The following is a 17,961-nucleotide window of genomic DNA, read 5'->3' as shown; positions in this document are numbered from 1 at the left end:
TTTTTGACCAACAATTTGATTCTGACCTTACAATGTTGATGTTGCTCAAAACTAGTGGAATATACTCCCAAATGTTGATTTATGCTTAAATAACCCTTTTGTAAGCATAACAACACGTTTGCATTGAAAGGAACAGAAATAATCAATTTTCTAGTTATTATGTGTGCAAAATGCTTTTCAGAGCGAGAGAAGCACTTTTTGACCAACAATGCGATTCTAAGCTTACAATGTTGATATTGCTCAAAACTGATGGAATTCACTTCCAAATGGTGGTTTATGCTTAAATAACCCATTTTTAAGCATAATAACACGTTTGAATTGAAAGGAACAGAAATATTCACTTGTCAAGTTTATATGTGTGCAAAATGCTTTTCAGGGCGAGAGAGGCACTGTTTGACCAACAATGTGATTGTGACCATACAATGTTGATATTGCTCAAAACTGATGGAATTCACTTCCAAATGGTGGTTTATGCTTAAATAACCCATTTGTAAGCATAATAACACGTTTGAATTGAAAGGAACAGAAATTTTCACTTGTCAAGTCTTTATGTGTGCAAAATGCTTTTCAGAGCGAGAGAAGCACTTTTTGACCAACAATTTGATTCTGACCTTACAATGTTGATATTGCTCAAAACTAATGGAATTCACTCCAAAATGGTGGTTTATGCTTAAATCACTCATTTGTAAGCATAATAACATGTTTGAATTGAAAGGAACAGAAATATTCACTTGTCAAGTTTTTATGTGTGCAAAATGCTTTTCAGAGCGAGAGAAGCACTTTTTGACCAGCAATTTGATTCTGACCTTACAATGTTAATTTTGCTCAAAACTAATGGAATTCACTCCAAAATGGTGGTTTATGCTTAAATAACCCTTTTGTAAGCATAATAACACGTTTGCATTGAAAGGAACAGAACTATTCACTTTTCTAGTTTTTATGTGTGCAAAATTTTTTTCAGAGCGAGAGAAGCGCTTTTTGACCAACAATGCGATTCTAACCTTACAATGTTGATATTGCTCAAAACTGATGGAATTCACTTCCAAATGGTGGTTTATGCTTAAATAACCCTTTTGTAAGCATAATAACACGTTTGCATTGAAAGGAACAGAAATATTCACTTGTCAACTTTTTATGTGTGCAAAATGCTTTCCAGAGCTTGAGAAGCACTTTTTGACCAACAATGCGATTCTAACCTTACAATGTTGATATTGCTCAAAACTGATGGAATTCACTTCCAAATGGTGGTTTATGCTTAAATAACCCAGTTGTATGCATAATAACACGTTTGAATTGAAAGGAACAGAAATATTCACTTGTCAAGTTTGTATGTGTGCAAAATGCTTTTCAGAGCGAGAGAAGCACTTTTTGACAACAATGCGATTCTGACCTTACAATGTTGATATTGCTCAAAACTGATGGAATTCACTCCAAAATGGTGGTTTATGCTTACATCACCCATTTGTAAGCAAAATAACATGTTTGAATTGAAAGGAACAGAAATATTCACTTGTCAAGTTTTTATGTGTGCAAAATGCTTTTCAGAGCGAGAGAAGCACTTTTTGACCAGCAATTTGATTCTGACCTTACAATGTTAATTTTGCTCAAAACTAACGGAATTCACTCCAAAATGGTGGTTTATGCTTAAATAACCCTTTTGTAAGCATAATAACACGTTTGCATTGAAAGGAACAGAACTATTCACTTTTCTAGTTTTTATGTGTGCAAAATTTTTTTCAGAGCGAGAGAAGCGCTTTTTGACCAACAATGCGATTCTAACCTTACAATGTTGATATTGCTCAAAACTGATGGAATTCACTTCCAAATGGTGGTTTATGCTTAAATAACCCATTTTTAAACATAATAACACGTTTGAATTTAAAGGAACAGAAATATTCACTTGTCAAGTTTTTATGTGTGCAAAATGCTTTTCAGGGCGAGAGAGGCACTTTTTGACCACCAATGTGATTCTGACCTTACAATGTTGATATTGCTCAAAACTGATGGAATTCACTTCCAAATGGTGGTTTATGCTTAAATAACCCTTTTGTAAGCATAATAACACGTTTGCATTGAAAGGAACAGAACTATTCACTTGTCAACTTTTTATGTGTGCAAAATGCTTTTCAGAGCTTGAGAAGCACTTTTTGACCAACAATGCGATTCAAACCTTACAATGTTGATATTGCTCAAAACTGATGGAATTCACTTCCAAATGGTGGTTTATGCTTAAATAACCCAGTTGTATGCATAATAACACGTTTGAATTGAAAGGAACAGAAATATTCACTTGTCAAGTTTGTATGTGTGCAAAATGCTTTTCAGAGCGAGAGAAGCACTTTTTGACAACAATGCGATTCTGACCTTACAATGTTGATATTGCTCAAAACTGATGGAATTCACTCCCAAAAGGTGGTTTATGCTTAAATAACCCTTTTGTAAGCATAATAACACGTTTGCATTGAAAGGAACAGAACTATTCACTTTTCTAGTTTTTATGTGTGCAAAATGCTTTTCAGGGCGAGAGAAGCACTTTTTGACCAACAATGCGATTCTGACTTTACAATGTTGATATTGCTCAAAACTGATGGAATTCACTTCCAAATGGTGGTTTATGCTTAAATAACCCATTTGTAAGCATAATAACACGTTTGAATTAAAAGGAACAGAAATATTCACTTGTCAAGTTTATATGTGTGCAAAATGCTTTTCAGGGCGAGAGAGGCACTTTTTGACCAACAATGTGATTCTGACCATACAATGTTGATATTTCTCAAAACTAATGGAATTCACTCCCAATTGGTGGTTTATGCTTAAATAACCCTTTTGTAAGCATAAAAACACGTTTGCATTGAAGGGAACAGAACTATTCACTTTTGTAGTTTTTATGTGTGCAAAATGCTTTTCAAAGCGAGAGAAGCACTTTTTGACCAACAATGCGATTCTGACCTTACAATGTTGATATTGCTCAAAACGAATGGAATTCACTCCCAATTGGTGGTTTATGCTTAAATAACCCTTTTGTAAGCATAATAACACGTTTGCATTGAAAGGAACAGAACTATTCACTTTTCTAGTTTTTATGTGTGCAAAATGCTTTTCAGAGCGAGAGAAGCACTTTTTGACCAACAATTTGATTCTGACCTTACAATGTTGATATTGCTCAAAACTAGTGGAATTCACTCCCAAATGGTGATTTATGCTTAAATAACCCATTTGTAAGCATAATAACACGTTTGTGTTGAAAGGAACAGAACTATTCATTTTTCTAGTTATTATGTGTGCAAAATGCTTTTCAGAGCGAGAGAAGCACTTTTTGACCAACAATGCGATTCTAACCTTACAATGTTGATGTTGCTCAAAACTGATGGAATTCACTTCCAAATGGTGGTTTATGCTTAAATAACCCATGTTTAAGCATAATAACACGTTTGAATTGAAAGGAACAGAAATATTCACTTGTCAAGTTTTTATGTGTGCAAAATGCTTTTCAGAGCGAGAGAAGCACTTTTTGACCAACAATGCGATTCTGACCTTACAATGTTGATATTGCTCAAAACTAATGGAATTCACTCCCAAATGATGGTTTATGCATGAATAACCCTTTTGTAAGCATAATAACACGTTTGCATTGAAAGGAACAGAACTATTCACTTTTCTAGTTTTTATGTGTGCAAAATGCTTTTCAGAGCGAGAGAAGCACTTTTTGACCAACAATGTGATTCTGACCTTACAATGTTGATATTGCTCAAAACTAATGGAATTCACTCCCAATTGGTGGTTTATGCATAAATAACCCTTTTGTAAGCATAATAACACGTTTGCATTGAAAGGAACAGAACTATTCACTTTTCTAGTTTTTATGTGTGCAAAATGCTTTTCAGAGCGAGAGAGGCACTTTTTGACCAACAATGCGATTCTGACCTTACAATGTTGATATTGCTCAAAACTAATGGAATTCACTCCCAATTGGTGGTTTATGCTTAAATAACCCATTTGGAAGCATAATAACACGTTTGCATTGAAAGGAACAGAACTATTCACTTTTCTAGTTTTTATGTGTGCAAAATGCTTTTCAGAGCGAGAGAAGCACTTTTTGACCAACAATGCGATTCTGACCTTACAATGTTGATATTGCTCAAAACTGATGGAATTCACTCCCAAATGGTGGTTTATGCTTAAATAACCCATTTGGAAGCACAATAACACGTTTGAATTGAAAGGAACAGAAATAATCACTTGTCAAGTTTTTATGTGTGCAAAATGCTTTTCAGAGCGAAAGAAGCACTTTTTGACCAACAATTTGATTCTGACCTTACAATGTTGATATTGGTCAAAACTAGTGGAATTCACTCCCAAATGGTGATTTATGCTTAAATAACCCTTTTGTAAGCATAATAACACGTTTGCATTGAAAGGAACAGAACTATTCACTTTTCTAGTTATTATGTGTGCAAAATGCTTTTCAGAGCGAGAGAAGCACTTTTTGACCAACAATGCGATTCTAAGCTTACAATGTTGATATTGCTCAAAACTGATGGAATTCACTTCCAAATGGTGGTTTATGCTTAAATAACCCATTTTTAAGCATAATAACACGTTTGAATTGAAAGGAACAGAAATATTCACTTGTGAAGTTTATATGTGTGCAAAATGCTTTTCAGGGCGAGAGAGGCGCTTTTTGACCAACAATGTGATTCTGACCATACAATGTTGATATTGCTCAAAACTAATAGAATTCACTCCCAATTGGTGGTTTATGCTTAAATAACCCTTTTGTAAGCATAATAACACGTTTGCATTGAAAGGAACAGAACTATTCACTTTTCTAGTTTTTATGTGTGCAAAATGCTTTTCAGAGCGAGAGAAGCACTTTTTGACCAACAATGCGATTCTGACCTTACAAAGTCTATATTGTTCAAAACTGATGGAATTCACTTCCAAATGGTGGTTTATGCTTAAATAACCCATTTGGAAGCATAATAACACGTTTGAATTGAAAGGATCAGAAATAATCACTTGTCAAGTTTTTATGTGTGCAAAATGCTTTTCAGAGCGAAAGAAGCACTTTTTGACCAACAATTTGATTCTGACCTTACAATGTTGACATTGCTCAAAACTGATGGAATTCACTCCCAAATGGTGATTTATGCTTAAATAACCCTTTTGTAAGCATAATAACACGTTTGAATTGAAAGGAACAGAAATATTCACTTGTCAATTTTTTATGTGTGCAAAATGCTTTTCAGAGCGAGAGAAGCACTTTTTGACCAACAATGCAATTCTAACCTTACAATGTTGATATTGCTCAAAACTGATGGAATTCACTTCCAAATGGTGGTTTATGCTTAAATAACCCATTTTTAAGCATAATAACACGTTTGAATTGAAAGGAACAGAAATATTCACCTGTCAAGTTTTTATGTGTGCAAAATGCTTTTCAGAGCGAGAGAAGCATTTTTTGACCAACAATGTGATCCTGACCTTACAATGTTGATATTGCTCAAAACTAATGGAATTCACTCCCAAATGGTGGTTTATGCTTAAATAAGCCTTTTGTAAGCATAATAACACGTTTGCATTGAAAGGAACAGAACTATTCACTTTTCTAGTTTTTATGTGTGCAAAATGCTTTTCAGAGCGAGAGAAGCACTTTTTGACCAACAATTTGATTCTGACCTTACAATGTTGACATTGCTCAAAACTGATGGAATTCACTCCCAAATGGTGATTTATGCTTAAATAACCCATTTGTAAGCATAATAACACGTTTGAATTGAAAGGAACAGAAATATTCACTTGTCAAGTTTTTATGTGTGCAAAATGCTTTTCAGAGCGAGAGAAGCACTTTTTGACCAACAATGCGATTCTAACCTTACAATGTTGATATTGCTCAAAACTGATGGAATTCACTTCCAAATGGTGGTTTATGCTTAAATAACCCATTTTTAAGCATAATAACACGTTTGAATTGAAAGGAACAGAAATATTCACCTGTCAAGTTTTTATGTGTGCAAAATGCTTTTCAGAGCGAGAGAAGCATTTTTTGACCAACAATGTGATCCTGACCTTACAATGTTGATATTGCTCAAAACTAATGGAATTCACTCCCAAATGGTGGTTTATGCTTAAATAACCCTTTTGTAAGTATAATAACACGTTTGCATTGAAAGGAACATAACTATTCACTTTTCTAGTTTTTATGTGTGCAAAATGCTTTTCAGAGCGAGAGAAGCACTTTTTGACCAACAATGCGATTCTAACCTTACAATGTTGATATTGCTCAAAACTGATGGAATTCACTTCCAAATGGTGGTTTATGCTTAAATAACCCATTTGTTAGCATAATAACACGTTTGAATTGAAAGGAACAGAACTATTCACTTGTCAAGTTTTTATGTGTGCAAAATGCTTTTCAGAGCGAGAAGCACTTTTTGACCAACAATGCGATTCTAACCTTACAATGTTGATATTGCTCAAAACTGATGGAATTCACTTCCAAATGGTGGTTTATGCTTAAATAACCCATTTGTAAGCATAATAACACGTTTGAATCGAAAGGTACAGAAATATTCACTTGTCAAGTTGTTATGTGTTGTGGCAACCCGTCTCCCCAAGTGTCAGATACCCGGTAGGAATTACACGGAAAGCAGGGGTTAAATCCGCAGTGTGCGTTTATTTCAACAGAATGAATAGTCTGTATACTCGTGCTAGGGTCTCCGTGAGCCTCTAGATCGCCGGCGTGGGGCGGAATCCCTCCGTGTCGCTTCGCCCTTCTCCCGGTCTAGCGAGCACTCCCGCCGTGTCACTTGCCCGGCGCTGTGTGGAATCCCTCCGCGTCCCTTGCCGTTCGCCCGGTCTGGTGCTTACTCCCTCCGTGTCACTCTCCCTGTGGTGCGGACTCTCTCTGTGGCACTCTCTCGTTCGCCCGGTCTGGTGCCCCTTTTATGCCGGCTCCTGGTCCATTCCCTTCCTCCGGCCAGGTGTCCCCGATTGCGCTGATTGGGGGGAGAGACGTGGTGCTCTCTGTCGCCGGCTGGAGGGTGGCGACGGTAAACCCCCGTCTACTGCGTGTCCTCGGACCCGCCCGGTCCGAGGTCCGGCGGCGGGATGCCAGTGTGCAAAATTCTTTTCAGAGCGAGAGAAGCACTTTTTGACCAACAATGTGATTCCGACCTTACAATGTTGATATTGCTCAAAACTAATGGAATTCACTCCCAAATGGTGGTTTATGCTTAAATAACCCTTTTGTAAGCATAATAACACGTTTGCATTGAAAGGAACAGAACTATTCACTTATCTAGTTTTTATGTGTGCAAAATGCTTTTCAGGGCGAGAGAAGCACTTTTTGACCAACAATGCGATTCTAACCTTACAATGTTGATATTGCTCAAAACTGATGGAATTCACTTCCAAATGGTGGTTTATGCTTAAAAAACCCATTTGTGAGCATAACAACATGTTTGCATTGAAAGGAACAGAACTATTCACTTTTCTAGTTTTTATGTGTGCAAAATGCTTTTCAGAGCGAGCGAGGCACTTTTTGACCACCAATGTGATTCTGACCTTACAATGTTGATATTGCTTAAAACTGACGGAATTCACTCCCAACTGGTGGTTTATGCTTAAATAACCCTTTTGTAAGCATAATAACACGTTTGCATTGAAAGGAACAGAACTATTCACTTTTCTAGTTTTTATGTGTGCAAAATGCTTTTCAGAGCGAGAGAAGCACTTTTTGACCAACAATGCGATTCTGACTTTACAATGTTGATATTGCTCAAAACTGATGGAATTCACTTCCAAATGGTGGTTTATGCTTAAATAACCCATTTGTAAGCATAATAACACGTTTGCATTGAAAGTAACAGAAATATTCACTTGTCAAGTTTTTATGTGTGCAAAATGCTTTTCAGAGCGAGAGAAGCACTTTTTGACCAACAATGCGATTCTAACCTTACAATGTTGATATTGCTCAAAACTGATGGAATTCACTTCCAAATGGTGGTTTATGCTTATGTGGCATTAGAAGAAACGGGGGTAAGCGACAACGCCACCCTAGGAATTGCACCCAGGGAAATATCAATCAATGAACGGAAAACAAGAACTTAGCACACACGTTCGTTGGCTAACGGCACCAGAGACCAGGTTACGAAAATAGGTTGTCTTTATTGACTAAAACATGTACGTTCCACACAAACATTACAATTACGATGACACTGTACGTTGGGGAAAGACAGAACGATCAGGGCTGAGGCTTACCGGCAAGGGGGGGGGCAAGATACCAGGAACGCGGAGGGGAGAAACCAGCGACACCAACCAGTCACTCGTGTTCGCACATACTCACAACAAAAGCAAAACGCAGGTTCAACATGGCAAAATAAAAAGAGAATCCAAAAGGGCACACGTGACAGACACTCGGGAAGAAAGGGCGGCACCACCACCTATGGGATCTAGTTGCCTCCCTGCCGTGGGCACTCAGCACCTGGAAACAAAAGGAGTAGAAGAAGCATATACACACGACCAAACTCACAACTTGTAAGTCACAAAAAAGGAAATCAAATAAGAAATAAAAATAAAACCCAAATGCACCAAACAGGCCCCAAAAGATATTACACATGCGTGATAGCCCACTGGCTATCCGCAGCTATAAAAGGCCTCCTGCCAGTGGCTTAACAGAAACTGGACTCAAAACCAAATAAAGACAGAATCCCCCAAATTAAACCAAACACTTCCCCAGGACACACACGCACACAGACACACTAATTGCGACACGGACAGGTGGAAACACACAAGGACAATACAAACGGATCAGGTTAAAAAGGAGTGGTTGTTAGCGTCTTCGCCGCTATCTTCAAGGCTAGCCCGGGACAGCTAAGGCAGCCTTGCAGGTAAGCGAACGGGTGGCAAAAAGAGCAGTCGGCAATCGGCAGTACCTAGAAGGTATACAGGTCACCCTGTTAGTGCTAAACATAATTCTAAAAAAAACACAATAGCAATCTTACATAGGGGATACATACCAGGAAGTTGGCAACTCCCTACTCAAGTCAGCGAGCTCACGGAGCACCGCTGGATTTTAACGTTCGGTAGGGGATCGAGGATGTTACACGATCAATAATCCCGCACGCACCACCAACCAAGGCAGGGCACCAGCAGGCGACAGGCAGAAGCGCTGCAAAGCGACCAGTGCGAAAAAGTAATCCCACACGCACCACCAACCGAGGCAGGGCACCAGCAGGCGACAGGCAGAAGCGCTGCAAAGCAACCAGTACGAAAAAGTAAATCACCATGCTACAAACAAATCAGAGTCAGAGCATCCATAACAGCGTGCGTACATACCGGCAGCCGGTTGACGGGCGGGGCGCAGCCGGAAGTAACGAGGAGACCAATTGTGGCACCTCCCGACACAAGGGCTACTCGTGAATAAATAAGGTGGAGACGCAAGCCATTGGCTGTGCCGGCCCCGATCATTAAGAAGGGCTCTGCCCCCTGAGTCTCACCACACTTAAATAACCCATTTTTAAGCATAATAACACGTTTGAATTGAAAGGAACAGAAATATTCACCTGTCAAGTTTTTATGTGTGCAAAATGCTTTTCAGAGCGAGAGAAGCATTTTTTGACCAACAATGTGATCCTGACCTTACAATGTTGATATTGCTCAAAACTAATGGAATTCACTCCCAAATGGTGGTTTATGCTTAAATAACCCTTTCGTAAGCATAATAACACGTTTGCATTGAAAGGAACATAACTATTCACTTTTCTAGTTTTTATGTGTGCAAAATGCTTTTCAGAGCGAGAGAAGCACTTTTTGACCAACAATGCGATTCTAACCTTACAATGTTGATATTGCTCAAAACTGATGGAATTCACTTCCAAATGGTGGTTTATGCTTAAATAACCCATTTGTAAGCATAATAACACGTTTGAATCGAAAGGTACAGAAATATTCACTTGTCAAGTTGTTATGTGTTGTGGCAACCCGTCTCCCCAAGTGTCAGATACCCGGTAGGAATTACACGGAAAGCAGGGGTTAAATCCGCAGTGTGCGTTTATTTCAACAGAATGAATAGTCTGTATACTCGTGCTAGGGTCTCCGTCAGCCTCTAGATCGCCGGCGTGGGGCGGAATCCCTCCTTGTCGCTTCGCCCTTCTCCCGGTCTAGCGAGCACTCCCGCCGTGTCACTTGCCCGGCGCTGTGTGGAATCCCTCCGCGTCCCTTGCCGTTCGCCCGGTCTGGTGCTTACTCCCTCCGTGTCACTCTCCCTGTGGTGCGGACTCCCTCTGTGGCACTCTCTCGTTCGCCCGGTCTGGTGCCCCTTTTATGCCGGCTCCTGGTCCATTCCCTTCCTCCGGCCAGGTGTCCCCGATTGCGCTGATTGGGGGGAGAGACGTGGTGCTCTCTGTCGCCGGCTGGAGGGTGGCGACGGTAAACCCCCGTCTACTGCGTGTCCTCGGACCCGCCCGGTCCGAGGTCCGGCGGCGGGATGCCACAGTGTGCAAAATTCTTTTCAGAGCGAGAGAAGCACTTTTTGACCAACAATGTGATTCCGACCTTAAATGTTGATATTGCTCAAAACTAATGGAATTCACTCCCAAATGGTGGTTTATGCTTAAATAACCCTTTTGTAAGCATAATAACACGTTTGCATTGAAAGGAACAGAACTATTCACTTTTCTAGTTTTTTTGTGCTAAATGCTTTTCAGAGCGAGAGAAGCACTTTTTGACCAACAATGCGATTCTAACCTTACAATGTTGATATTGCTCAAAACTGATGGAATTCACTTCCAAATGGTGGTTTATGCTTAAATAACCCATTTGTAAGCATAATAACACGTTTGAATTGAAAGGAACAGAAATATTCACTTGTCAAGTTTTTATGTGTGCATAATGCTTTTCAGAGCGAGAGAAGCACTTTTTGACCAACAATGCGATTCTAACCTTACAATGTTGATATTGCTCAAAACTGATGGAATTCACCTCCAAATGGTGGTTTATGCTTAAATAACCCATTTGTAAGCATAATAACACGTTTTAATTGAAAGGAACAGAAATATTCACTTTTCAAATTTTTTATGTGTGCAGAACTTTTCAGAGCGAGAGAAGCACTTTTTGACCAACAATGCGATTCTAACCTTACAATGTTGATATTGCTCAAAACTAATGGAATTCACTTCCAAATGGTGGTTTATGCTTTAATAACCCATTTTCAAGCATAATAACACGTTTGAATTGAAAGGAACAGAAATATTTACCTGTCAAGTTTTTATGTGTGCAAAATGCTTTTCAGAGCGAGAGAAGAACTTTCTGACCAACAATGCGATTCTAACCTTACATGTTGATATTGCTCAAAACTGATGGAATTCACTTCCAAATGGTGGTTTATGCTTAAATAACCCATTTGTAAGCATAATAACACGTTTGAATTGAAAGGAAGTGTTGCCGTCCTTTGGAGTACCAGGTGACCTACAAGGAATTCAGGTAAAAAGTTCAGTGCCCATGATTAGCAGCCCTCTCACGCTGTTTGACCCTGTATTTTTCAAGTACTCACACAGCCACTCTCAGACATGTATCTGAGAGATGGAAATGTCTCTATCAGAGAGGACGCGGAGGCCATCTTGGTGTCTGCTGTAGGCCTATAACACAAAAAGCAATGTACATAGGGTTAGTAGATATGTACATGGATGGATAAATAGACCGATGTTATAGTGATTGCTTATGTACGCCTCACTCTACTTACATTTCTCCAAATCTGTTAACTATGTGGGAAACCAAAATTTTCACCATGCATCTTCTCTGTGCCAGAGAGATAATGCTGCCGCTGTCAAGGGCCCCAAGTATTGGCCTGCCCTCAATCGTCTCCAACAACACTTGTCGTATATCCTGGATAATATAGAGAATGCAGAATTATTATTTTTTTTTATTTCAATGTCGTGTTTCAATGCCGTGAAAGTAAATCATTGAAATATGACATGAAGGATAGGTGTGACGTACATGTTTAGTCATATTTATAGGGCATAGCCTTTTAGAAAATGTATGGTTATGGTGATTTAATTAGCTATCCATTGATAATAGGTCAGAACGTATTGGCACCCCTCTGGAAGTGTTGGTTTTCAAGCAAAATTCACACACTTTTGAGTTTTTTGATAGAAATGACCAAATCAGGATCATTTCAGTAGCTCAACACAACTAGAACAACAATTGGTTTCCCTAAATTCACCCAAATTAACACCACAGTTCTGCGGGAAGTGAAAACTGCACAGGCAAAACTCTTCGCAACCTTTACAACAATTCTTTTTTGTACTTCTAAAAAAACTTTCTAAAAGAAATTTACTTAAAACAATACTTCCAGATGAAGATGGAACAGGTGTTGATTGCTCACAATATACCTCTTAAGTCCCCCCCCTGTTTTAAGCTTGAACCACCTGTGATCTCTGATCTATGGGAAAATAACATGAGATTGTAACAATTGCATCGGTCATACTGAGGAATAGGAACTTACAAACATTGGAACAAGATGTAGGACCATCAGAATATCTGTGGGAGAAAAAGGATTCGGTGCAGGATCCGGTGTGTTATCAGGCCATACTGGGGTGAGGGAAGCTGGTGTGGCATTTCCAGTCTAGGAAGTACAGTCATGCTACACATATGAGCTGATAACATTAATTTTGTATAGACTTGGAAATGGGTTGAAAATGCATTAATACTTACAGATAAATACTCAAGTAAAAAGAATTGTTCTGGCAAAGGGGCTTTTATGCAAAGAAAAAGATTGGATTGGAAGAACTTATTTCAAGAATACTGTTGCATGATTGGAAAAATAGGAAGTCTACTTCCTAAAAGAGCCTGTATCTTAACGACGCGTAGAGGCACGGATCATCTTTTCTGTATGACCTTGTTGCATGTAGTGGATGGTAGTCATGCAGCTCTTCAACATCAATAGCTGCCACACAATCTGAGTGCATTACAGTATGCAAACAAATGTCTTTTAAAGCCAACAGTATTCCACTGTTCAACGATGAGCTTTACTAATACCTTTGCATCTGATTGCAGCACCAGAATGCTTTGGATCAGACCAAACTGGGGCTCACCCTCTGTATCACAAGACATGAAAACGGTCATGCCAGGTCTGTATTCACACCCATTGCAAATCAGGAACAGCGCTACCCTCCCACTAATTCCTTCTTCATCAAGATCATCCCAGTACCCCTGTTCACCTGACCCCACCCCACCTGGTCCCTTCTCACCTGACCCCGCCACACCTGGTCCCTCCTCACATGACCCCACCCCACCTGGTCCCTTCTCACCTGACCCCGCCCCACCTGGACCCTCCTCACATGACCCCACCCCACCTGGTCCCTCCTCACATGACCCCAGCCCACCTGGTCCCTCCTCACATGACCCCACCCCACCTGGTCCCTTCTCACCTGACCCCGCCACACCTGGTCCCTCCTCACATGACCCCACCCCACCTGGTCCCTTCTCACCTGACCCCGCCCCACCTGGTCCCTCCTCACATGACCCCACCCCACCTGGTCCCTCCTCACATGACCCCAGCCCACCTGGTCCCTCCTCACATGACCCCAACCCACCTGGTCCCTCCTCACATGACCCCACCCCACCTGGTCCCTTCTCACCTGACCCCGCCACACCTGGTCCCTCCTCACATGACCCCACCCCACCTGGTCCCTCCTCACATGACCCCGCCCCACCTGATACCTCCAGTGGTGGCCCATTTTCAGCTTGCAGGTAAGCTTGCCTAGCCCTTGGATCTTCAGGGACCTCAATTAAATCATTGCTCACCCTCATGTGTAATCAAAGGTCTTCTAAAAGACCCAATGAATGAAAAGGTTCTCCCACAACCTTGCTCACAACATTGAAAGTATGTTGCAGAGCTATTGATGTGATGAACGGCACATAAATGAACAAATAGCTGTTTTGTATGTCCAGCAATACGCCGTTTGCATTTGAAGCAAGCAAGTAAGTGTCACCCTGCCTGTACAGCCTTTCCATGCAGCAGGACCATATGTAACTTGGAGATTGGGTTCGTTCTGACCGTTCTTTATATAATAATACTCACAAATTCTCTGAAGCAGTTCAGGAACTTGAGCCTGTGCCCAATCCTGGGAATAAGTGCCTGAATCGTCGCCTTGTCTAAAAGTGAGAAACTATCCTGGTCTATCGCCTCATCTGTAAGTCAAAACATTCACAAGGACAAAGAAAGTGAAATACTGTTTGTCTCTTTCAGGTCATTATTAGTTAGTTTGAATGTACTCTGCCCTGTAATTTACTACAGATAAATAACTGTTTATTGACACTATGTTCCTGTTCAATAAATAAATGTTCATTTATTACACTGTTGTGTTCTTTTTCATTAGCCATTTTTACATTAGTTAAAATTAATTTACCTCTAAATCTGTCTATGAGCTCTCCCAGCTGCCATGCTTCAAGTTTTTCTGTAACAAAACTATCCATTCAGGAACCGATAAAAAGCCTGCAAGATCCACAAACAATGACATGAAAATGTATAGTGTCCACTGAGTTTCCATTAATACAATATACAACCTGGTCAACCGACCCCAGCAGGTGAAACTGGGTCCTTACCTCTCCTCCTCCCGCACTCTCAGCACTGGCTCTCCCCAGGGCTGTGTGCTGAGCCCACTGCTCTACTCCTTCTACACATCCGACTGCAGTCCCACCCACCCAGAGAACATTATTGTCAAATTCGCTGATGACACAACGGTGGTGGGCCTTATAACAGGGGGAAACGAGGCGGCCTACAGAGATGAGGTCCTGAAACTTGGTGAGTGGTGTGTATCTAACAACCTGGCACTGAACATCACCAACACCAAGGAACTCATCCTGGACTTTCCTGCCCCCCTGTACATCAACGGCGAGTGCAGTCCTTCAAATTCCTCGGAGTCCACATCTCTGCTGATCTCTCCTGGTCGGTCAACACCTCAGCGCTGGTCAAGAAGGCCCAGCAGCGGCTACACTTTCTGAGGGTGCTCAGGAGGTAGCATCTAAACACACAGCTGCTGGTGACCTTCTACCGTTCCACCATCGAGAGCCTGGTGACCTACGCTGTGTCAGTGTGGCACTCCAGCAGCACGGAGGCCGACAGGAAGAGACTGCAGAGGGTGGGAAACGTTGCGCAAAAAATCATTGGCTGCCCTCTGCCAATGATAAGCACCATCTACGGCTCCCGCTGTCTCAGCAGGGCCAGAGGGACCCTGAAGGACACCACCCACCCCGGCTACCATCTCTTCAACCTGTTGCCTTCTGGCAGGCACTTCAGGTCCATATATGCCAGAACAAATAGACTCAGGAACAGCTTCTTTCCAAAAGCTGTCACCATACTGCACTGATGTTTGTTTTCTGTTTGTGGTCTTTACTCTGTATTTAAGTTTTACTGTGTATTTAAATTTTATTTATTTTTATTATATATTTATTTTGTATATTATTATATATTATAGATTCGATAACTATCTATGCACTTTTGAGGAGCTGCTCATTGCATTTCGTTGTACTTGTATAATGACAATAAAGCTTTCTATTCTATACAGGTTTATATATTGGGCCTGGCATGGAGGAAAATGAGACGTGTCTAAAATGGTTAATCACATATTTACATTTACATTTAGGACATTTAGCAGACGCTTTTATCCAAAGCGACTTACAATAAGTGCATTTGTTACAATAAGTACATTTGTCATAAGAAGTGAAACAATATATCGCTGTCGGTACAGTAAAGATGTTCATAGAACCAAGTGCAAGTATTACAATTGCTAGGCTAACCCATTCCCCGTGTAAAGCAACGATAGCAGCTACTGTAGATGCTACACAATTAAGAATTTTAACATCTTGTTCGGACACTACTGAACATTTCTAAACTGATATTTGCAGTGTTGAGCAAGGCTGGTTTTGGATTATTTGGGCTCGCCATTCTTGTTTCACGTTGACTCACTTGTGTAGTTGTGTGTCAGACTATGCGTGCTTTCGAATGTGTGTAAACACCCGCCCAACACTACATCTGATTGGTTTACCGTGACACGTTAACTCTACCTCAGCCAATCGTTATTAATGCGATTGTCTCGTGCCCACTCACTAAAGAACAGTAAACAGAGAGAGAGAGAACTAGTTGGTCCGATGAAAAAAAGGCTTCAATTATAAACGGCGTTATAATGGGAATAATACAGACGCCGTTATTCCCATCACAGTATTTGTGTGACGCAGACGGATGCGCCCACATCACGTAAACTAACCAGGCACTCGCGAGGAAAGCCGGAGGTTGTATTGATGTTAAATGTTTCATTTTCTATGTTAAATCCCAAATAAATTGTTGACATTTCGATGGTGTGGAAGTGGGGTTTTGTTAACTATGGTTTTGTGTTCCAATTGTAAGCTGTAATAGCCCACGATGTATTTTGTTTAGTCAACGAGTTGGCTAAGTAACGTTAGTAGTGTTACCTCCTCAGCTTCCACGCTCCGAACCGTAGTTGGGAGCGAGCTGGTCCCGTACTAATTACTTGGCTCGTTGCAGGTAACTTGCTTGTCTAGTGGTCCAGGTTGACATAGCCGAAGCACAAACTTCGTTGGTTGCACGAAAAAAATGAACTCGGCTTTATTCCTTCAATGACTCCAACTGATTCGCACGCGGTCACACGTTCTTCCTACCCACAACACACCTGTTCTATTCGTCACACCCATGTGCCACACAAACATATTTTCCCCAACAAGCCACCAGGGGGAGGCAGAGATTGCAACACTACCCCCACTCTGGAGAATGTTTAAATCCTTAACATATCTCCAGCATCACTACACTGTACACAGGAAAATATTAATTAGACAGTCATTATACAACCATCCCCAACCATCACATGTGTTTCCCACAGTCCCTGAAGGGGTCCTCTTCCAGTGGAAAGTTAAGGTGAAAAGGCAATGCCCATAAACGTCAATTAAATCATATTCCATACTCCTTCTTTCGTACATGTAAGCAAATGGCATAAACACTTAAACATCCAATGGGAAAAATACGACTAGTACTATAACCACTCCACTTAACATTAGTGTAAGGTTACTACAGGGTGCAGGATTTTAAGTGCAAAAATAGGGCAATATTTTCTATTAAACAAATCACATTTTTCTTTCTTTCACATTGTTTTTCACACGCATGCTTATTAAGTGTCTTAACGGTTAACATACCCAGGATGCTTTAACAAAACTATGCGGCCCATTAGTATTCAAATTACTGAATGGTGATAGTAAACAATTATATTACACCGTTAAATCATATAAAACTTTACATTTTTAACCTCAACATAGTCGAGTTACACTTGTAATAACACAATACTGAAAATACAATCTTTGCTATTGTGAATACTCAAACTCTTTTGCTTTGACAATACTGGAACTTTTTTTTCTCAGAGGAGGGCAGCGATCTGCCTACACCCAACCTCAGGCAACTATGCTCAGTGACCAATCCAGTCACCAAACATGTCAGGAGCTCTGCGGACCCTCCGGGGTCGATGCCGAGGGGTGGAGCTCAAAAGAGGATGAGCAGCTTCTCCCCTGGCCGTATGCGAGGTCCCAGCCTCCTCCAGCGAAGGCTCAGCGGGGTGGCAAGGAAGCTGGCTGCTGCTCAGTGATGGTGGTGGAGAGAAGAGGCCTGGAAGGGCCTCCACAACAGGGTCCTCCGTCTCTGGTGACGTGCCCCAAAGGTCGAGGGGGCTGATGTCGGTTTCTGAAGAGCTGGGGTCTGACGACGGGGGTGGCGCCTCCACTGGTGCCCACTAGGGTGGAGCTTAAACTAATACTTTTTTTTTCCTTTTTTTTTTTTAAGTCTTACCCCCCTAATCTGTGCGGCATAATAAAAAAACACTCTATGCAAAGTTTGAACAATAAATTCTTATGTTTAGGGGTAGCTCAAGTGCCTCAAAGATTACGAAATTTATAAAA

Source organism: Pollachius pollachius, assembly GCF_949987615.1.
Source record: "Pollachius pollachius genome assembly, chromosome: 19".
Lineage (NCBI taxonomy): Eukaryota > Metazoa > Chordata > Actinopteri > Gadiformes > Gadidae > Pollachius > Pollachius pollachius.
The sequence above is the reverse complement of the archived record's forward strand: the minus strand, read 5'-3'. Positions refer to the sequence as shown.